Source organism: Larimichthys crocea, chromosome XI (genome assembly GCF_000972845.2).
Source record: "Larimichthys crocea isolate SSNF chromosome XI, L_crocea_2.0, whole genome shotgun sequence".
In the NCBI taxonomy this organism is placed as follows: Eukaryota; Metazoa; Chordata; class Actinopteri; family Sciaenidae; genus Larimichthys; species Larimichthys crocea.
In genome coordinates this window covers 4781673-4799972 of record NC_040021.1, presented here as the reverse complement: position 1 = coordinate 4799972, position 18300 = coordinate 4781673, and the positions used below count along the sequence as shown (strand labels likewise).

General features: G+C 41.2%; 1 long non-coding RNA gene across 2 annotated transcripts in view; it reads left to right on the top strand.

Annotated features, from left to right (window-relative positions):
- The window catches only part of LOC113746813 (uncharacterized), a 40547-nt gene that overhangs the window by 8681 nt on the left and 13566 nt on the right, over nt 1-18300 (top strand). The window contains exons 2-4 of one of the 2 annotated variants that reach the window (XR_003463131.1): nt 2747-2818; nt 3347-3406; nt 6877-7103. This is a non-coding gene — a long non-coding RNA (uncharacterized LOC113746813). Of the gene's footprint in view, nt 1-2746; nt 2819-3346; nt 3407-6876; nt 7104-18300 lie in introns of those variants that run through there. The other variant, XR_003463130.1, reaches the window with a different exon arrangement.

Below are 18300 nucleotides of genomic sequence, written 5' to 3'. Positions count from 1 at the left end.
AAATCAATTCACAATATCACTCGGTGGAAGATCCTATTAGAGCACTTATCTCTGGGTTCTACATTAGTCTCAATTAGGCAGCACGGACTGATGCAGAGTTATTATACAAATACTTTTTTTTTATCATTATAAAACGTTATCTGCGATGCTTCACGATAAAAAACATGCAGATAAAACGTTCAGCTATAGACCTTATAGCAATTTCCTAATCACTGCAACAGGATTAGCATTACATCTGTGCCACTATGTTACTGCCTAATCTAGGTCTTTTTGTAACAGAAATACAAGTGGATCAGCAGGTGCAGAGCTGAACTCAGTGCTGTAGGTAATTTTAGCCCATATTTCCTTGTACTTCATAGTGGCTTATTTCAGGAGCTCTGTTCAGCTATGGTTTTTCGTCTTCAGACGACATCTATGCTGTGTTCGTTGACCAGTGATGTGAACATCACAAAATAACTACAGCTCTTTGTATTAGTGCATCCGAATGCAGCACGTAAGGGCAGATGCTCTATAGTAAGTGGTGGCCATGCAGCTGTTTACAGTGCAAAAAAAAAAAGAAGTGTCCTGTGGGACACTACCTGCTCAGCAACAAAACAGACAGATACAGTTAACTGCTAGCTAAAGAGAGATATTACCAGATATTTGCCTCAGGCATTGGCAGAGACCAAAATAAGTTATCTAACATGATGATATGTCAATGCTGGTTTCACAAATTGCTTCTGCAACCCCCTAGTGGCAAAAAAAAAAAACATATCTGGAGAAAAATGTACTTGAAGTATCAAAAGTAAAAGTACTTTTTTAAAGCAGAGAGATGTCCCCTGTGAAAGCTTTTTAATCAAATCGCTGTAATTGAATCTATAATTTACAGTAATGTATAATCATACATCATCAGTTTTTATACCGATACTGAATCTGTAAAGATTAGTATAAAGAACAATATTTGCTCTAGTGGCGAGTGATTTAGAAGCACAAATTGGCATATTGGTTAAAATGCTTAAAAGTGCCTCATAATTGCCTTCAAGTACACAACTGATATGTAATGTATTGTGTTCCACCAATACAACTAAGTAGTTTTGTGGACATAAAAATGTGGAGGTAAACATAATTGTGAACTTCTCCATCATTAATCACCGGAAAGGACTGCGTTTTTTTTTTTAGCTGAATGAAAATAAAGTGACTTATTTCTTATTTCAGTAAAGGTTGGCTTTGGCTCCGCTGAGTTAAGTATATTGCTGGGTGCAGTTTCAGGTTCTTCTTCCAAAATAACACACCGTGCGTACTGCGTCTCAAAGTGTCACAGGGGGAATACTTTATTTTGGTCTTTTGCTCTCTTGCCCTGCAGTTTAGTAGCACAGCCAAGCATTTTGCAACAGTGAGTTTTATGAGCAAAGTCAACAAGGTGAGATCAAGTGTCTTTATTTGAATCATTTAAACTCAAAACATCACGAGCTGTTAGTCTGTAAATGGATTTTACGCCCCATCTTTTGTCTTCATCATAATTCTAAATTTCTTTCCTTAAGACTGAAAATTAAATCCAGTCAAGCGGGCCCACATTTTTAACACATCTATTGATCTCAGTTACACATTTATTTTGCTGCTGAATTGGTCTTTCATTATTTCTAACTAGCATACAGGCTTTACCTAAATGACGGAGAAGTGAAATAAATAAACGGCCGTGTTCTTCAACTTCATCACGCTTTAGAAAACGTGACGAGACACGTTTCTCCTAATAATGCGGAGCAGATGTCTCTTGTGAAAATGTAACATTTGTTGCGAGTTATCATCACAGCTTGTCTGCAGATGTTTTTTTTTTCATCATTACTTTTTCAGAAATAAATGACGAAAGTAATTTTTTTTGTGCTTGAAGAACTGTCGGGTCCTTTCGACAAAGTGCTGAAAAGACAGTAGAAAAAAAACAAAATAAGACAGATTCTCCTTCTAGGTCAAGCCTTTCCCTTCAGGTTGTTGTCTTTGCCTCCTCTTCTCATCCCTGCACCAAAAGATGATAAAAGAGCTAAAGGCCGTGCTTCTTCTCCACATACATTATTTCAACATTCTTGAAGTTCTGCAGCAAACGTGCATTTTTTACGCTCGATGCGTGCACTGCGACAGCTGCGATCGATCCTCTAGTGACCAGAGGCGTTGAAGCCATGGGTCTCCCCTGGCCTGGCCTAAATTTACTTGGGTTTAGAACTTAGGCTAAGCCCTCGGGATCCAAACAGAAACTGGTGTAAATGAGGTTAGCGTTCCAGTCACTGTGTTTGTGTGGCCAGCAGCTACTTCCCCAGTTCCAAGCCTCTGCTACATCTGCCACACTGCCACTGACCCTTGTTTTGCCAAAAGACCAATTGCAGTTTTGTGGCTGCCAGATTAGTCTGTGGTGACATGATGATTTTGTCCCACATAAGGGGTGATTTGACATGCTCCGCTAGCCTGTCTGTTGCTTGCAGGCTCTGCTCATCCAGCCTCGGCACTCTGCCTCTGTCTCATTACCGTCAGACACATCAGGAGATGGTTCCTCCATTTGGTGCACATTCACAAAAAATCTTCTCCGGTTATCTGTCTCATATTGTCTGTTCAAACGCAGCCCTCATTGAGGAGTCTGCTATTTGTTCTCATCTGCATGATTTCTGCTTGCTATGCATTATTCATGCTCTCTCTCTATAACACGACTTGCTGTTTTCTTGCTTTTAGGATTTTTCTTTTCTTTTCTTTTTTTTCATGTTAAGCTTTTATTTTCCCTCAGCTTCCCGTCTGTGTTTGCTGTGAGCAGCGCTTTGATGTCATGGTGCCGGCCCAGCCCAGCTGTCTGGACCAGGTGAGTTGGGATTTATTCAGAGTTTCTTAATAACACTTTAAAGTAGTTTAAATTCAGTACTTCTTCATACATACGCACCTTAAATCCTCTGTGTTGAGCATTGCAACATCAGAATTGAGTCAAATAAATATTTAATTTAAAGCCTAAAAGCAACAAAAAGAAAATCCCACTTACTTTATATATATATATGTATATACATTTTGGCTCATTAAAATCAATATATACCCCAAACATCACTATGTGAGTGATTTTTCTGCAGCGCTCTTGTGATTGTAGATACCTAATAAGATACAGTGAGATGAAACTTTAATGATCCCCATCGGGGAGAATGGGCAGCGCGGGGTAACAAATTGTAGCAATGCAGTGTAGTACACATTCTCATGCATAAAGATGTAGGTATGAAATGTGGAGACTATAGATTCACGCTGAGCCATTTACAGACTCCTGTTTGGATGTCCATGCATTTTTTTGTGTGTGTCACCTCTGCGTGAACCTGTTTCATGTTTTTTTTATATCCTTATATCATAGGAGGGATAGAGAAGGAGAGATAAGTAGGAGAACAGACAGAGAGAGAGTAAATCCTTTCAGGTAAGAGTGGCAGTACTGAAGGTGAGGTCCTGGCAACTAAAACCAAACCCGCCTCCCTTCTTCTCCTCCCTTCCATATACCTGTCCTCCTCCTCCCCCCCTCCTCGGCCTTGTGCATCTCTCCACGGCTCACTTTCATCTGCGCTGCACTATAAACAGAGCTTCTTACCATTTCAAAGCTCATACCTGTAACGTCTCCTCTCTATTACCTCCCATCTGCAAAGGGCAGCAACACACACACAGCAAAAAAAAAGTACAGCGGGACGGGACCCGAGTGCACAGGTGGTGGGATTTGGCCGTGGGTAAAGAGTGCATGAGGGATGATAAAGAGCCAGAGTGAATGCACAAAGACAGTCAAAGCAAAAGCAAATTATTCGCGGTGCATAAAGGATTATACCCCGTACAGCACAGCGGGGTAAACAATGAGTTGGATTTGAGCGAAGTGAGCAGTCTTGACACATGTATCTTTGGCTTATTTAGAGAGTCAGCAAATGTGCAAATGTGGGAGGATTTCAGTGAAATGTACGAGGGAAGTGGCTGCATGTCATTATGTTTGTGTTAATGCGTTTGTGTTTGTATTTATTAGGCAGACATTTTGGCATTTGGAAGCCAGCTAGGGGGGGGGGGCTTTGAAGCATATTGTTTGCATCCCTCTGTGTGTGCGTTTGTGTGCACGCAGATATGTGAGTGGAGGTGGTGAAGTGCATTAAAAGCCTGCCTGGCACACTCTGTGGAGAGACGGAGAGGGGTTCTGCTCCAAGATAAAACTAGACTTAGATCAGCATGTTGAGTTTTTGGCAGTATTTAGCCCCCTAAAACTGATTTGCATATTGATTGTGTATCTGATAAAGCTAAATTTAAGAAATAACATTGTTTATTACAGCCAAGGGACTAATATCCAACTCTCATGGCACATGATGCTTTGTGAATACGAAAACTTGGCCGCGAGTAAATTCGACAGCTTACCATCTTTAATCCTTACTCATATTTATAGCCTCTCTTGTTTTATGTTTTTTTTCCCATTTTATTTCTTACATGTTTTGACAAGATAAGCATTTCTCGTCCCGTGCTAATATGGCAGATGAAATTGAATTGGAGGGATGAATTGAATGCATGTGTAGGATGAGAGGGAGAAAAGAAGGAGAGGGAGCGAGATTAGTGGGGTGGTGGGATTATGTCGAGGGGAGAGTGAAAGAGAGAGAGTATTGCTCTGCCAGGTGAGCCGTGAGGTGAGACAAAGCTTTCAGAGATTATAACAGACTGGTCACAGGTCAATCGGGTTTGGGGTGGGGGGGGCTTTTCACCTCCCACAGCTCGATCGGCGTAGTGACCCATCGTACGTCTGTGCCTCATTACCCGTCCTCGGATCAGCATGTTCTGAAACAAGTTGCTGAGGAGAGACGGCGACGGCAGCGGCGGCTGATTGAAGGGACGTTGATAGATGTGAGGTGTGAAAGGAATCTTATGTTTGGCGGCACCAGCACAAAGGATGGAGGAGTGGGGTAATTCTTTTCAGAAAATGTGAGGTTACGAGGCCCTGTCAAGCTGAAAAGAGCACTAACCGACTCTGCGCTCAAAACAGAATTGTCTCTCTTGTTCCCCGTTATTTGTTTTCTGTCTGCATAGAGCAAGTCTCAAAGAAGGTAATATCAAGCGAATTGATTCTGTTATTATGGTAGTAGGATATAAAGGAGGTGGAATAAAGCTTCATATAAAATGGACTTAAAGTATAGGGTTGGAAATATTCTGTATTTTTCTTTTTTTTACCAATGAATCCCGTGAGGAGGCCAAAACCAACTGTGTGTTTGTCCATTTTCTGACAGTCTTCCCCCCGTCAGCCCAAAGTAAATCTTTAAACATCCCCTCCAGACATGTTTTGATACATATAAAAAATACTCGCTTGGAATAATAATTTGTGTGTGGTTGTGTTGTGGTTTTTTCCACCACCACCGAAAAAAAAAAAAGTTAAAGATGAGTGGAAAGAAACTTTTTCTCCCCCAAGCAGATGAATGTGAAAACAACCTTCCAGTTTAAAACTCTGCACGGCGAAGGTCAAACATCCAAGTCAGGCAACAATAAGTAAAATCTGTTTTTGAGTGGAGTGGATGTAAGCATTTAAAAAGAGGCTTGATAAAAAAGGCTGGGTACTGTCTGTGGTCTTTCAGCAAACATCATTCAAACAGAGGTAAAGAGCGTCTTTGTTGGGGATTTTCAGCCTCAGATGTAAAAGCCTCCGAGTATTCACAGAATCTGTACAGCGTGTGCGAGTTTGACTTAAAACAACGCCACGCTCGTGGCTCATTGATGTGTTTTTTTTTCCTTTTTGGACAACAGTGGAGCTTTACGGCACGGAGGAATAAAGTCTGCACAGGCAAAACTTGTTAGTAGAAAATCATTTCTGTTTTTTTTGGGGGTCTTGTTGACAGTAAGAAAACAGATAAACACACTTACCCTTTAAGCTCTAAAGGAGCTTAATCACTATCGCAGCTACAAAGGTGGGGAACATCATGCTGCATGACAATTAGCAGCGTCAGCCTCTTATTGTATGTTCTGTTTATTTATCGTGTCCCTGTAGGTTATTTTGAACTCCACCACTTCATGTCTGACTTTGCTAATTTCCAGAGATGTATAGTAACGAAGTGGAACTACTTAAGTACTGTACTTAAGTAGTAAAATGCAGTATCTGTACTAGTATTATTTTTTTCCCCAACTTCTACTTTTGCTGCACTACATATTTTTGATGAATTTAATACTTTTACTCCGATACATTTTTCATGTGCTGAATTGTTACTCGTTACTACTGTAGTGTCCAGCCGTACACGTGATGAATGACGAGGCGATATTGAACAAACTGCATTTATTGCTGAACGGTTTGGTTCCAGGACTCGGTGACTGTCGGCCGTAACCACGCCAAAAAACCAACAGAACAGTCCAGGTCTCACACATCAACCTCGCTCGTGCGCCGTACGTCATACACCTGACACCCAGGTGCGCTCTCTCACCTGCTCCCCCGCCCCCTCGCTCTCGCATTCATTCAGACGCATTCACAGACCATGGGAAATCACAGAACTCTACCATGAACATTGTAACACTGTAACATTAGAAGTTGTGCCTTAATAAATATTTGAAATAATATAAACAACAGTACTTGTACTTTTACTTGTACTTTTACTTTCAGTACTTGAGTAGCAATGTTTTACATACTTCTACTTGCAATACTTAAGTACAAAACATTTTGAATACTTTAGTACTTTTACTTAAGTATGGTGTTTAAAGAACACTACAACTTCTACTCAAGTCAGTTTTTTGATATAGCACTTGTACTTCTACTCCACTCCTTTACTCCAGTACTTTATACATCTCTGCTAATTTCTTGATCTTTATAATAGACAAAAAGCTGCACAATGAAACACCTTTTGAGTTTGTTTAACATCATTTCATCTCTCTCCTGTATGTGTATATGTAAAACAGAACAGATGGACGTGATGCAGTGAAGCACGGTTACAATGTGAAGATCCTTTCTTTTTTTCACGACTTGGTCTTGACTGATGCGAGCGCCGCTTTCGTTCTGTTTCTTCAAATACAATCAAGGACACCTGTTGAGAACATAAAGACCTGTTTTACATAATTTATACCAGTAAATGCAACGTGATTTAATGCTGTAAAATAAAATAAAAAACAGGAGTGATGTTACAGGAGAAAATAAAACAACACATTAATGCATGGTTTTGGTCTCTTTCTGGTTAATAGGATTCCTTTACTTCATATTCTCCGAGGTTACACACTCAGACCGCTGGTTTGATCAGCCTCCAGCGGTGTGAAGGTGCAGCCAGCTAAAACCAGAGCGAGCAGAAGGCGGGCAGAGACCTGATATGATTGTCGCTTTCTGAACAAACCGTGATATCTGTGCACTGACGAAATCTCGTGTAAGGCAGCTCAAACAGACAGCTCCCCTCACCATTACTAACACTAATTAGCTTTTCCACCAGGCTTTCATCTCACTTGGATTGGTGCACTACTCTCTTTTTAGATTGACACTTCGAGATTGCAGGATTGCCTGGAGGTAGAAAAGGCTGATTAATAACTCGGGTCTGGGTGTAATTAGTTTGGTCTCTGCTATGACTGCTGAGGGGCTCTCGAGCACAGCGCTGAACCCCCACATTGTCTGAGGTGTACAACAGGTGACTCTCCAGACTCGAGTCGTTTGAGCTCAGATAGCTGATGTGTGTATGCAGCCGACAGTGATCTGTGCTCAGCTGTCTTTTGTCAATGAATATTGAAGTGAAAAACAGTCATTAAACCTTCAATTTGTGGCTAATTGAAATCATAATGGTGTTTGTAACAAGACAAATGGCTTCATTTCATTAGGCATGACTCCAGGATTGTTTTTCTGTGCTCAGCTGGGCTATTTTAGAAAAGTTTGTTAACTAGCTTTTGATAATTTTTCCTTATTTGTGTGCTTCTACCACCGATAAGTAGACTAGACACTTAAATATTTTACTATTCGTCTGTTTTCATGATTGTGAGTCTGCACAGGATTGTTTCATCTTGAAGTTTCCGCCAGCTTGATCTGCTCTGTGCTGCTTCATGTGGAAAATAGACCCTTCCCGTATTCTCCGCGGAGAAGAGAGCCACTTCTGAAACATGCTGCGGTGCTTCTGGTGATAATAACAAGCGTCGCCTATAGAAAGACGGAGGCCAGCTCATCGCGGCCATGCCTGGTGGAATCAAGCAGTAATGACCGGGACGCCCGTGTGTGTAACATGTTACATGTTCCATGTACGTCTGCGATGAGTCACTAGGGAGCAAAGCTCTCGCCTATTTATTGTTTTTTTGTGACAGATTCTCAGCAAAAATATCAGTGAGACATTATGCCAACTACATATACGCCTTTCACTGCAGTTTTAGTATCTATGTTTGTGATTTAACTCAATTCCAGATCAGGTTCAGTTAAATGATCTAGTTTCAACAGAATCGATTAGTATATTAAAACTTAAATAACTTGTTTGGCTTTTGTTGTATTGAATCTGTGCAGGCGGTAGCAGCTCTCAGCAGTGAGGTAGCCGTCACGCACAGGTGGAAGACGCCAGTTCTTCGTACCTATAGGAACCACAGTGCTTTGAGTTAAATCCTAATCTCGCACGCTAACAATGTTTACAAAGACAATGCAAATCCGCCATGTTTAGCATCATAGTTACCTTATATGGTGCTAACGGTATGTGGAAAAGTTTAAAAAAATCAGTAAATTAAGATTTTCACATGTCCGTGAGAGAAACGTGTTCGCCACGTCATGAATATTTCCAATTGTTGTTGAGTTTCCATCCTCTGGGGAACCTGCATATCTGTACAAAATTTCACTGAAAAATAGTTGTTGTGATATTTCAAGAAAATCCACAAATGTCAGCTTCGTAGTGGCACTGCAGGGAAAGTAAGAGGGTTACAAAAGTAGGGGATCATCCTCATAATCTGGGGACCATGAATATCTGTATAAAATGTTATATGGCAATCTATTCAATTGTTGTTATGTTGACATATTTCTGTCAGCGCCGACTGATTGACGCACTAGAGTGGCTAAAAACATTCACACAGTGACTTAGTTTCACTTCAGCTCTTCAACAGTAGATTTAAGTTTAAGTGTCATCAAACAACTTGAGCATTTTGAATAAAAGCTCTGCTCGCTGGTGCAGAGTGAGGCTCATTAGGTTATTACCAGAGAGTAAAATGTCGGGAAGCATGAGGTAAATAATGGAGTTTTGAATCCATAGTGCAATCATCCTGCTGCAAAACACTCAAATACTCTGAGGTATTAACGCTGGAAATGGAGCTGAGCTGGTGATGACAGAAAATTATTTTGGAGCAAACTTTTTCCTTAAAAGCTATTGATTCTCAGGTGACAGGTCAGCTCTTATTTGTGTCACCGCATTGCTTCCCTGGAGTAAAGTGAGGTGAGAGTTTATTATTTATTATTCTTGTCTACAACTTAAAAAACGGTATCACCGAGACAAGGGTTACAGTATATTCTTTAATAATAAATACCTTCTGTAGGGAATTGCACTTAAAAAGGCATCCAGCCGTGACACTTCGATCTCGCAGACCCATAAATTAGGACGGCAGATCATCAGAGACTATTATGTATTACATGCTAATAAATGTATATTTCATCGGATTCTTCCCTTCATTTGTGAATTTTCGAAACTCAGGGCCTCTTAATTCTGACAGCCGGTTTTCATTTGAGACACAAAGTCAATTCATGTCCACGGGTCTTGAGTTAATGAATTTTATTGACCATGCAGCTCATATTTGCTTGACTGATCATAAATCATGCCCTCTGATAGCAGTAAAAGAACCTAAATGTCTCTTTGGATAGCTGCACATAAAACTTAAAGAGATCTTGGTAATTAGGCTGATTTGAAATAATTAAATGTTTAGATATTCCAAATGAAGTATGAAACTTGCATGCTTTATGAATTGTTGTGCTCGAGCTAATTTGTGGTTTAAAAAATTCATTTAGATGCATGTGTAAACCGCAACAGCTAATCAGAGCGATGTGTTTTTTTTTGTGGGGCTTTTTTACTCATTTTGCAAATTCAATAACTGGATTAAATTTAGAAAAGCAGAAGATCAGAGAAATACACGTTAAGAATATCAAAGTTCCACTTGCACGAGTGGCACCTTTGTAAATGAGCGCGCATTCGTTTTAGCTGTAAAAGCAGTGGTACAGTAAAAGGTTAGAGGGGCTGCTTGAACAGATGATGGATAGCGTTTCCGGAGGACGGGGGAGCGGAGGTGAAATAATTAGAGGGCAATAAGAAAGGGAGCAAAGATGTCGGGCGTAGATAAAGGGAAGAAGAAAAGGTGAAGGACAGAAGAGCAAATGGGAGATACAGAGCACTGATGTAGAAGTAAAAGAGTTTCTTGTTCAAAATTTGCTTTATCTTGGGTTTGAATCAAGGTTTTGACCTTTCTGTCAAGTCTGCGTTCTGCCTCCCATTTTTCACAGCGAGTCACTCTGTGTAACAGTGTAGTAATGCCTAAAATTCAAAAAGTAAAACGAAGCTTTGTGTTCCAAAATGATATTATCCGTTTATATATTTCTCTGTTGAAATGATGGTGCAGAAAATGTATGATCGGTCTTCATTATCCGCTCACATCTCGATTTCTCATAAATCGCTTCATGTTTTTTTTCATGAGTCTTCATGAGCTGCTGAGCCGATGCTGTTTTGTTTGGTAAGTAGCTATTAATGTTACATAATGTGCCTCCTTGAACCTTCAAATCCATCATTCTTTACATTTCCTTTCTTTCAGAGGATTAAGATTTGTACACTCTTATTCTAACAAGCACCAATTTTAATTTCAGATTAATTGTCAATGATTTTTCATATGACTTTCCAGCTTCTGTACTCTGAGACTTTGCTGTTATGATAGATAGATAGATAGATAGATAGATAGATAGATAGATAGATATACTTTATTTATCCCAAGCTGGGAAATTATAGTGCAGCAGCAGCATTACACAAAGTGACAAGTGACAACAAAGAATAAAAATATACTATAAAGCAAAATATACATAATAAAATATCAAAAAAGCAATAGTAAATACGATAAAATAAAATATATATTGTACATATGTTACACTAAACTGAATATATTTGGGCCAACACACGACGACACATTCTGATGACATGACCTTGGGTTTTAGGAACTCATGATGACATCAACAGATTAATTTTGAAATGATGAATCATTGCAGCCCCGTATTGACCAATAAAATCAGAATTCAGTGATAGCTATTGTTCTTCAGTTTGCATTTTAGATCAAATGTAGCTTAATGTTAATATTCTTTCTGCTGCTCCACATAGTGGTCACCACAGCAGATCCATCTCGTTGGCAGCCAGTGCCCCACCCATCCCGATGATCTGCATGTTTGATTTGGCTTCTTTACACTGGATGTCCTTCCTGATGCGATTTGAATGCACTGGCTTGCGTATCCCTAAAGGCTTTGGTGGCAAACTGAGGTTTGGTGTCTGGATGTGTTCAGGAGGAGGTGGAGGTCGGACCCACCTCAGCCTCAGCTCCCTCTCTCAATGATAAAAAAAACAATATAAATGATAACTTCAAATTATAACGAACAAAAAAATGGACCTCGAGCTAAATGTTTCCTACTAAAGCTGGACCGATAAACACTTTGTCAGCCAACATTTCACTTACATTTCAGATACAATACATTTATATTGTTGTATATGCCAAAGTTACAAGAAATTCCAGAACACAATATCTTTCATGTACAGTGATTTAGAAGCAGTGTCGCCACCAAAGAGCCTTGACCTGTTTATGTTTCTGCCGCATTTGTCACATAGAATATATTCCACCAAACTTATTCTGGGTCATTGTGGACCTATCCCAGCATGCACCGGGCTTCAGGGATTCAACCTCACCTGACCTGTATTTTATCACTCCGCAATAAGAGGCTGATAGCAGCCGAGGATAAACCTGACCGAAAGATGCAAATTCGACAGAATGGGAGATTTTCGTATCCAGTATATCTTCATAAACCTGAAAGAAGAGACAGTTGACCTGATCAGGCTAGAGTAGGAGACAAGGCCAGAAACAGCAGGGTGGCAGCCAGCTCTAGTGTATCAGCCTTCCGGCGTTGTAGTGATAGATTTACGCAATACTCAATCTCTGACCTTTCAGTCTTGCCAAAGCAGCAGAGGACGCCCACATTTCTCTCTTGTCTTCTTCCTCCATCGCTGACTCTCTTTACCCGACCTCTTGAGTCTCCCTTTCAGAACCAATAAGCGGCCCGAAGAATCTCCTTTTTCTCCCCCCCCTCCGACCGGTCTTTTGCTCCTCTTTGTGTTCATTAAAGGAGAGTTTGATGTGATTTAACCGCTGAGCTTCAGCGAAAGAAGAACAGAAGAGGCATGTAAGAGTTACCTCAGCCGTTTCTTTTGCATATTGCATATTTCCTGATAGGAGGCCATGCAGGCTCGAAAAACTTATCCTCAACCCTGCACAGGAAGAAGAAGAACACCCTGCAATACAGAGCTGTTTGTAATCATGGTAGCTTTTTCAGGAGGTATCACAAAACAAAATAGCAGCGTTATTTCTTGCCAACTGTGCTTCTGCTCCCTGATTTTTTGTTTTTTTTTGTTTTATTGCTCCATTTTTTTTTCCCGCTCCTGTTTTTCTGCTTTGCTCTGCCTCTGCTCGTCTCTTTCCTGTAGACCACATTCTCATTATTTATCCCTCTTCCAACCTCGCTGCTTATCCTCTCTCTTCTCCTTTCTCCTTACCTTCTGCGCCGCTCTCTCACTTAAAAGCATGGCTGGGTGGAAACTCTCCTCCCAGTACCAGTGACCCAATTACTCTAAGTTGTCCCTCCCTGGTAGGATGTAGCAGTGTCCGTCCCTGGAGACTCAGCACACAGACAATCCATCACTCTCCGCTGCCACCTCCCTCTCGCCACATTTATTACTGTCACACACACACACACACACACACACACACACACATGCTCAGAGGCATACACATTCCCCCACATGCACGGATGCCCTCAAATGCTCTAAATACCAGACACACACATCAATAAAACACAAAATGTATGCATAAGTAGACATATGCATGAATGTAATTTACATGCATTTATACACACACACACACACACACAAACACACATTTGGTTGCGTAATTAGTGGTGGGCGTCTGACACATGTTGACGATTTTGCCCTGACACCTCATCACACCTCCACTCTTTGTTTGTATAATCCTGTCTGGCTTTTTCCACAATCCTGTCATTAGAATTTGATGAAGGGGGCAGGCGTCACCAAAGGCAGCGTGCAACCATTAATTTGCTGAATTCACCCTCCGCTGCTGCTGCTGGGGGGGGGGGGGGGAAATAAATTTGAAAAAAATCCTGTTAGAAATATGTGATGGCAGGTAGGGTTGCATGTACAATGAGTTCATTCATCTGTACACAAGAAAAGTTGGCAATTCATTACAGCCACTGCCAGCCTGATACTTTAATCTGAACAAAATGATACGTAACTATTCACATGAATGAAAGATTAAAATGTGAGCAACAGTTTTAAATGGGTGCCAAATGATTTTGTTAGTCACACTAAAAAAGTGGCACAAAGAAATGAATCCATGTCCTTGCAAAATAGGCTCTGATACTCTAATACCTGCAGGTTATACAGTGCCTCGTTGTCACAGCTTGTGTCTTGCGTAGAGAAATGGAGCTCTGTTGGCACTGCCTCTTATTCTGCAGGAGGAGGGTAAAATAAAATTGGATGGTGTTGGCTAATATTTTGGACTGTCCAGATCCCTCCGTTCCATAAAAGGTTAGCACCGTCTAGACAGTTTTCCACTTGGTCAATGGTGCAAGTACCAAAGTTGAATTTCAAACTAAGGTACCATCCAAATGTTCTTGGCCTTTGGCAAGAAAATCCACTGAATCTTGGTGATTTCATTGAAATTAAACCCGCATTACTGCATTTCTTTGGCCAGCAGGCAACTGAGCTACACCAGCTCTCCTTTAAGCTTTGAGTCTTGCTCTTCACAGACTCCTCCAGGGAGATTATCTCAACTTCCACAGCCAGTTGCTCGCTTTCAGGAAAGCTGACTTCTGAATGGAGGAACATCACCGATGAGAGCAGTGACAGTTGCCAAAACAACGCTAAAAGGCACTAAAGTGCTGCAGAGTCATGGGATATGTTTTTGTGCCTTTGTCAATAAGAGAAACCTCCTTTACATCTGTACCATTTCTGTCTGAAAACTTCATTTCACTTCATAAAAATCTGTCAAAGTGCTATTAATTAAATGTATCAAATAAGCTTTTGTTGTCAGATCCACGTTTTAATTAGGCCTACAGTTACTGTTGCAAAGAACAGCATGGGTGTTTAGAAGAGGAATCACAAAAGAAATGAAACATTCATGCTTTGTTTAATCACATCTTGATAACTTATTGATATCCATTTTAAAACCATTGTTCTGGTTAAATCGTCTCTCTGCTAAGCAGCTCAGACAGGCCGAGCGCACACACACACACTCTCATCAACAGTATTAGGACTACGACGGTGTGGCGCAGACCCAGCAGAGTACGAACACACAGTATGTGACAGTTTGGGCATGTTAGCCTTTCTCAGCAACCAGCAACTCTGTCAGATCAGCAAAGGGAAGGAAGAGTAAATAGGGCGCGTTGTGGAAACATGATTATCTCCGAGCAAGAAACTAGACCAGTCAATAGACACTAATAGATTAATGGAGACAATGGGGGGGATGGAGTCCCATCTCTAACTCTGGGCATTAGTTTAATGATCAGAAATGCTGAAACAGATTTCGATTGAGTTCAGCCAATGCATTTGCCTGCTGGACCTCTAATGGGTTTCTACTTCTGTCTTTCTATATGTGTGTGTGTGATTCTTTCTCTTGCCTTCTGGCTGTGTAGCTTCTAATACTCCTTGTGGTTCGCAAGGCTCCATGGTGATTGACAGTTGCTGGGAAGGGAGGCAGAGGGGTTATCAGTCCATCTGACAATCAAAGCCCCGTTTAAAGTAGCAGCACCCGGACTCACACAGGAAGAGAGGCCCAGAAGTCGGGTGGAGTGATTTAGTGAAGTTTAATGGATGTTTTTTTTTTTTTTAACCCTTTTTACTCGAGAAAACCCGACAAATTACACACTACTGCGTTCACACACACTGTGAATAACGTGAGCAACTTGACACATCCGCTGTCAGGTGAATCATGGACAAATGGCTCAGAGACGATGGAGGGGAACCTGCGGGGGTCTCGGTATGGGACCTCGACTGATGTGAGAACACCCAGGAGAGACAAGCTTGCTGCCTCATGTTCTCCCAGCATGGCAGCTAAGCGGGTGGGTTGGCTGATCCTTGAAAATAAGTCCCGGTGAGAATACAGGGTGGCGAGGAGGGGGTTTTGGCCAAGACATCTACTGACATCCCCAGAAATCACCTTCATGAATTGGGTCCTTTGATACTGGACCTGATCTTTCTCTTTTTTCCCATCCTCATTGTCCTCCTTACCGGTCTTGGCGATCTACAGCTGAACAATGAATCTGGCAAATTGCCCCTCTTGTGTGAATGCTTTCTTGACAAACATCCCTGGAGCTGGAGATGTTCCAGGTGGTGGTAGGAGAGTAGGAAGTTGTGCTTCGTCCACGGGGCTAGTAGTCTCAGCCAAGCATGCTGACCACAGTGGAAACTGCACAGGATGTGCTTTGGCCCTGGCGGCATTTTCTCAAACGAAACTAGGCCTGTCTAGAGTGTGATTCCACTTGGAATATATCCAGTATTATAGGTGTGTTAGCTCCACTCTATCAGTAGGAAAATGCTGCTGGTAGCTGTATAACTTTGCCAGTACTTGAGAGATATGCCTGAGGTCGGTTGTTGAACAACCCCTGCATGAACATACCAGAGTTGTGACTTATTCAACTTTGAATGCTGCGGCTTGGTGTATGATATGATATGGAAAAAAGTAGTTACCTTTTGTACTGATATGTCTTGCCTTAACTAACCTTATTGATCCAACTGTATGACTTAGCAGACTATATATTATTTTTACTATCCAGGCACAGAAATAGAAGCAGGCCTCCAATCCTTCATACCAACACCCAACACAATGTAGTGTCAAGGATCTGAGTTATATGTCAGCATCCAAACAATACAGAACACACAGGAATTACTCAGGATTTAAGTCATTAGGTCCAAGGAAACACTAAAAAATCCTGTCAGAGTATTTTTGTGCCGTTCATCTGCAGGAAGGATTCAGCCAGAGAAGGATACCAACGTGGATTTGTTACAGACCCAGTAACACAGATGCCTTAAACTTTCTTGGCACACAGCAACTGCGACAACTGTCAGTGTTTGGAACACAATGCAGTGATCACAGAAACAGACTGACATCTCCAAATGTTCAAACAAACTAAAAACCAAACAAATCATAATTATGCCCGTCGGCCATAAAACCTCACTTTCTCTCAGCCCAGTCACACTTAAGTCACACACACACACACTTGAGGATTGTCCTCAAAAGATTTACGATGAGCAGACTGTCACCCCCCCTCCATTATTATCATGTGTAATTACACATTTGGTATGTGCAGCCACAGATGACTGTAAGCTGCAACAACACCACCATGGTGAGCACACCTGCAGCTGCTGTGCCGTTTGTCAGAACTTTTGGAGTTGCACAACACAACATCTTCAAAATAAAAGATGCTGGATCGACCACACTGGACTTTATCAGGCATCTGAGGGAGGTTAACTTGATTCAAATAGTTGGAATATTTTGAACACTTCGACTTCGGCATCACTATAAAAATTATTGGGTAACATATTCATCTATATTTTTCTGCCGCAATCTACTGGCGTTTATTATTAGGTTACCGTTACCACCGTGTTTGAGAGTCTAGAGGGATGTGTTAATTTACGGCAGTTCATAAGCTGTCATTATTCGGAGACACATTGCAATTACACAATATGATTGTACTCTTCTACTTACAGTATAGCTCTTACTGTGTGGCTATTAATAATGAAGTATTACTTGCTACCCTGAGCAACGTTGTCTATGTTGATTTATTTTTAATAAAGCAACAGCAGCAGTAATGTCAGTATATGTTCATGTTACGAGGCAAAACACAGTTATTAACTTTGAAGGGAAAGATGTTCCTGTGTTTCGCAATAGCCTGTAACCAAACAACCAATCCTGCTGACACTGTGTGCTAATATCTCAGGGAGTGATGATAGTACATGCTTTGAATTCTTTATATACTGTAGCTATGCAGTCGGAGGGTTGCAGTAGATAAAAGGCATTCATCACAGCCATAAGAGACTCAAGACTTGAGTTTACCAAGAACTTAGCTTACTGTACCGTTTAAGTCCTCTAAGAGAGTCATCCTCGAACCTTGACATCATCCGTATGTGCATTGTAAGAGCCAAATACAGTGACGTTGTCTTTTCCTGTGGGTACTGTACGTGGCGCTGTATAATCATCCAGTCCACAGGTTTAATGATGTTAAGTTACTGTTGATGTCAGGTGCTTGAAGGACGAATGGAACAATGAAATGAACAAAAGCTCAGTGTTTGGTTTGATGGAGAAACCGTCTGTCAACAAATATTGTTCTACAGTATGTAAGCATCATTGTTGCATCAAGGACAACGTGTGGTTTCAAGGCTGAGTGCAACACGCAGCCAGGAGAGAGGAAGGTTCAGCGCGTCCACCTGGGTCAATCCCTCAGTAGCTCAGTAATAGACTAAACTCCTAATGGAAAATCTCTTCACAAATAAGAGTCTGACTTATCGCACTCTTGTGTTTGTACTTGTATTTGTCGACAACCAAACAAAGTGATGTTTCATAATGACGTTCAACAGCAGGCTGTTTATTCGTGCATCGGCGGCGCTCTCAATCATGAATATAAGAAAACGTCTTCAGCACAAGCACATGAAGACATTTAAAAGCAGCCGTGTGGAAGAAACTTGTGCCAGATATTATGTATCAGTAATCCAGCTGGGATTCTAACTGAGGCCAACATGACTAAAAATACTGTTGGGTGCTTTTGGATAAAGTCACAAACCACGAAGCCGTGGTCTGACGGCAGATCTGACATTAATCCTCTGGGCAGCGTTTCAAAGGACTGATTTTTGTTGGTGCTCTGAAACATCATATCACACTTCCAAACATTTTATCTAGTGGGTCCTCAAGGCGCAAATGATGTCTCTGAGGCACAGAGGACTGTTTTGGTACACACTGTGATGTCTGTAGACATGAGCGACATGGGAGTGCATCACAAACTCCGGCCCAAAAGACTCCCTGTGGCAGCTCTTTGCACCTTTCTGTTCTTCCACACTGTCCTCTGTTAAGCCACAGCCTCATTTG